A 5,167-nucleotide genomic window follows, 5' to 3' on the forward strand; every position below is an offset into this window, starting at 1 on the left:
TGAGTTTTCTGATTAAATCTGAAACATAAATATTTTATGCTTTGCTGAGTGGCAACATTAAACTTTTAAATCTACGAGTTTTTAATGAAAAGTTCCTAAATTCGCACAAAATATAAAATAAATAAAACTCAGCGAGGAACATTCAAGCATACATTTACACGTAGATTCTTCATTATTTAATGATGTCACACAAATCAAAAGCAAATTCTTCAGACAATGGCTCTCAGAGTTTTCACTAATGATGTTTTCCTCCTGAGGTTATGCACAATGATTTAAAAATTACTTCCATCAATAAAAACATTTTGAGCCTTCTTTTAAGATTTTATGATAACTGTTAGCGTCATCACTTTGAAGTCGTAAATTAAGTTAATGACAGATCGTCCAAAAATAAAATATGGGAGTTCATATTATTTGAGACTTTGGTGGGGACCCGGCTGAATTTCTCAACAAACCGTAAATGTATACAAACAACGGAGGTCGAGAGATTTATCAGCTAGAGAAAAAAATGTGGAACGTTTCACGATTTTGCGTGTCATCCTTGCGCAGGGGCCATGCTAATCTTCTCTGTATCGTTCCAATTTTAGCATATGCACTGCCGAAGCAAGTACAATCCGAATTTGCATCTTACCTATATATATGGGAAAATTTAATGATGGAATAACTAAACTGGTGGGTACGTTGTGTAGAACAAAACAGCGAGCTGCTGTAATTTGCAGTTTTATCGTTATGTAGTTATTCATACGCGAACAGTTTTTGACCGTTCTTATGCGGAGATTATATTTTCAATAGAAGTTAATATTTTACATTTTCTCCTCAGCTTTATAAAATTAGAAACGCAGATTCCCAAATTTTTTTCATACCTTTCTTTCGGTAGAAAGTTCATGCGCATTTTCTTTTGTCAAGGCCAAATTATACTCAAGGCCTGTGCTAGTGTGAAACTATTCTTTTGTGTTTTCGCTGGGCTCCGTGAAATTTCTACTGACCGCGAGATGGCGCTACTCTTCTGCTACACTTTGCGACGTTTACAATGAGCAGAAGTATACCACAAACAAGTATGCTCTTGTTATATGGAAAATTTAATAACAATTAATCTCTAGTAGTCAGAAATTATACATTTCTTCTAAACAAAAATATTTTTATTTAGAAAGAAAGCATGAAATTTCAAGTTATCCCACTCGATTTTAATTCCTGCTTGCATCTAGATATATGCTATTTTGAATTGTACTTATTAGAGCTTCTTATTCTAACCCCTTCGCGCCGACTGTCACGTCTACGTGCCAGCAACGAACACACTCACCTACCGGCCGACACGCAGGCGTGACAGAGCATTTTCCCGTTTACTACCTACTGTCATGTGTTTGACCTGGAACGAATTTGTGCCACGTATTTGTCCTGGAACGTTTTTCAAACTATAATTTCTGCCACAAGATGGCACTGTATGTCCATATGGTTTCAGATACATGTACATTAGACCTTCTACTCGAAATAAGAGAAGCATGACTCACGTATACGTGTTTTTGATTATATAAACAAACGAGCAACTAAATCTTTCCGAATGGCGTGATTTATGACGTCTCTTTAAATCGCACTTTATTCGCAGGTGGTAGTTGTTTATTGTAAGCAGAAGTTTTATATGCGCTAAAGCGTTGAGTATTTCGGTTTGCAGTTCAGTTTTTAGAAAATAATTATATCTTGTTAGACGTGAATTCTTTCTGTTTTTACCTTTGCAATGTCGAAGCGTCGAAATGATGCAAAATATTTCAAATATTGATTCTGAAATTCTGATATTCTTATATTGATTCTGAAAGATTAACTGAAAGACATTTTCCAAAACTTTGTTCAGAAGAGACTGATAAGAAAATGAGACGACGATGCTTCGTTTGTTCACATTTTCGGAAAAATCCTCCAAAAAGGCAAATGAGTTATTACGAGTTGTAACGTAGTAGGAATGTAACGTAGGACTGTGTGTAGTTCCCTGTTTTCAAATTTTTCATACGAAAAGAGAGTTTTAAGTAATATATTTAGTTTTCAGATGTATAATGTTAAAAGTCCTAAAATGGTGAGTAATTAAAATAAAATGTGTAAAATATGGATTTAAACAAGAAATAAGGTAATTAAAGTATATATATAAAAATATTTACAAAGCATAATCCGTTTAAATACTCTATAGAGCATTATTAAACAATGCGTTGATACTTCGGAAATTTCATGGATTTAGGCTTAGTAGCAAAAAAGCCCCCGGCCCTGGAGAGACGTTCGCGGAAGACACTGCCGGCCTCCGCGCGCGTTTTCGCTACCCGGCTCGAAGGGGCTAATTTAAAGGTAAATTTAGAAAATCTGTTTTACTTTTCAGTTATTTATACAGAACGAAGTTAGCAAGCTTCAGAACATAAACTATTTCACCGCGAAAGTTTCATCATATTCCTATCAATTGTCCTGGGCAACAAAATAATTTACTACCCTATATTAAATATATAATTAATAAATTAAAATCTAAAATCGTATATCTTTTTTTTTAATACATAAGAGAAAAATATTACTAAAAGAGATTTGATTTTAAGTGCTGAAGACTTTTTTCCTTCCTAATTATTATCAAATAATGTTTTGAGGGATTGGATTAAATGATAAATGTTTAAATAATGCAGATTTAGAGCTCTGAAGACTAATGCAACATTACAGATATTCAAAATAATACCAACTATTCCAATATCACAAAGTAACCCTGAATATCAAGTATTCCAATATCACCGGCAGCATATAATAATGACATTAACCACAATGAATCATATAGTGCGTCTGACCCAAATTAGTTGCTATATTTGAATACTTTTGTACTGATTATTGATACTGTAAATTTTATAATTTCGTTTCAACATTTTTCACAAATTTCAGTGTGTTACGTAACCAATCAACAACATTTACTTACCAAGTATTCCCTCCTCATATCAGTACCAAATTGGTTTAAAAAATCTACAGTTGCCGCATCTTTAAGCCACGCCCCATTTTGTAAAGACTCCTCATCAGTATTCGCAAAAATCTATCTTCAAGCTAAGGAATTGTGAATTCATTGATGTGTCCCGTCTATACGAGTTAGTTTCCCTTAGAAAGTCCTCCATGAAGGCATTTCTCAGGCAGACATCCGACGAAGGTTTGCCTTAATCACATAAACGTGATCGTTCCGATTTACTGGCGCAAGGGTACTTACTTACAAAATGGGGCGTGGCTTAAAACCGTGCGAACCCTCTAAATTTGCCTCAATAAAATTGTCTCCAAATAAATGCTACATTTGTACCAAGGACTTCAATATCACCAGCATATAATAATGACATACATGGCATTAACCGCAATGAATCAAATATAAAATTTGAATACTAAGTACTTCAATATGATTGACAGCATTTAATAAAATATAAAGCCTTATTCGAGAAAATAAAAATGTATTCTCTCTATTAATTTACATATATTACCTCATGAATTTCCATTACATCAAGTACATTCGCAAAACACTCAACCAGGTAACCACAAATTCATGTTCAACACACTCATACATGACACTGATTAAAATGAGGTACGCAATAGAGAATTTTGAAGATAGGACAGAGAGTATTCAAATGACCTGACTCAAAGTTAAAAGATAATAGAGCTATAAAGTTATAAATTTAATAAAAAAGGTAATGCAATTAACATTTCTTATAAATTATATGCATCCTTAAATTTTAATTGCATTGAATTCACTTCTCAGAGTGGATTGGATTGCAATGCAATTGGGGAGAAAAATAAAAAAAAAAAAAATAAAAAAAATAAATATGCCTCAAACAGTATATATATATAGTAGGTTAAAATATCATTTATGTACAAAACAGAGATTATGTCCAGTATGATAGAACATTTTTATGACATGAAGATGAAGATATATGTAATGTAAGAACACAATAAATAGTGCAATATAATCAATAATCAGTGCTCATATACTATAGGCATGCACATTTTATGAGATTTCAACACACTGAATGTACACTTAGCACGCAGTATCTGAATGTAAACTAAATACACATCACAGAAGTTTACAGTGCGGATCAGAATAAAAATTTATACAAATATTTCTATTCTTTGAGGAAAAAAAAAAAATAGATTTAATTCACATGAGCTAGGCTTACAGCGATTTAGAAGATGTTACTGATAGATTCATTTATTCCATGAGGTTGTGAGGGTACACAAGAAATAGGGAGCAGTAACTTGCATGAAATGAACTAAATTAAAAAATAATTCTAAATATGACTTGGCTATCAAACAAATTTGGAGTTGACAAAGAGATTTTTTACAGCACACTCGAATAACGGTAAGACGAGAAGTATTGAGTCGAACACACATACATACACATATTAAGAAGCTTGTTTATATACAAAAGAACGTTTCAAAACAATTTTAAAGGTTTAAAACCTTGCGTGATGATGGGTTTTGTTAAAGAAATTCTGTATTATATATTTATATTAAATCTGTATTACATGTAACATCAGTTATATGTTGCGACTAATTATTTAAATGAAACCATAAAAAATTTGTTAAAAAGAAGAAAACTTTGCAGTATGGCATGCTACAATATACCATCCGGTATTACTATTAGTAAAGAGCGATAATTTTTAAATGAAATACACATCTTGTTATTAATGAGCTATTTTACAAATGTTGAATGTATAGCCTAAGCATTGCGGTTTGCGATTGCCACCAAGTGATGAAATTCACGAAAAGCACTGCCGACAAAGAGGTTAGAACTCATGGAGATGCCCCTCCACGCAGTCAAAGGGAAGCCAAAAAAGGGGGAAAGCATGCCCTTAGTAGTGGTGCCTTAGAAAGATTGATGTGCTCTAACCACACCCAATTTTGTTCCTGGTAGTCGTAAAGGATCGCAGATTCTTCACGCCATTTTCCTTTCCTTTTCTCGCCATTTCATTTCATTTCTACATTATGTAAATTTCTACATTATATAATTGCATCCTGTAATTAATGAATGTATTGTGTTAAAAGTATTGTGAACACAAAACAGTAACTATGTACTCAAACTGTAATTTAATTATACTTTATTTATTCTAAGTTTGTATATAATTCTCAAATTTTTCACATGATAAATATTACTTATGTTTCGAAAACACTTAATTTGAATAAACAA

At 32.5% G+C, this 5,167-nt stretch overlaps 1 non-coding gene across 1 annotated transcript; it reads right to left on the bottom strand.

The window, feature by feature from the left end:
* Positions 1-501: 501 nt before the first annotated feature.
* On the bottom strand, positions 502-608 carry LOC118204629 (U6 spliceosomal RNA). The gene has a single exon (XR_004760836.2). It is a non-coding gene; the product is annotated as a U6 spliceosomal RNA (small nuclear RNA).
* Positions 609-5,167: the final 4,559 nt, after the last annotated feature.

This window comes from Stegodyphus dumicola, chromosome 10 (assembly GCF_044657685.1).
Source record: "Stegodyphus dumicola isolate Sdum_Otavi_A_Nest chromosome 10, ASM4465768v1".
In the NCBI taxonomy this organism is placed as follows: Eukaryota; Metazoa; Arthropoda; class Arachnida; order Araneae; family Eresidae; genus Stegodyphus; species Stegodyphus dumicola.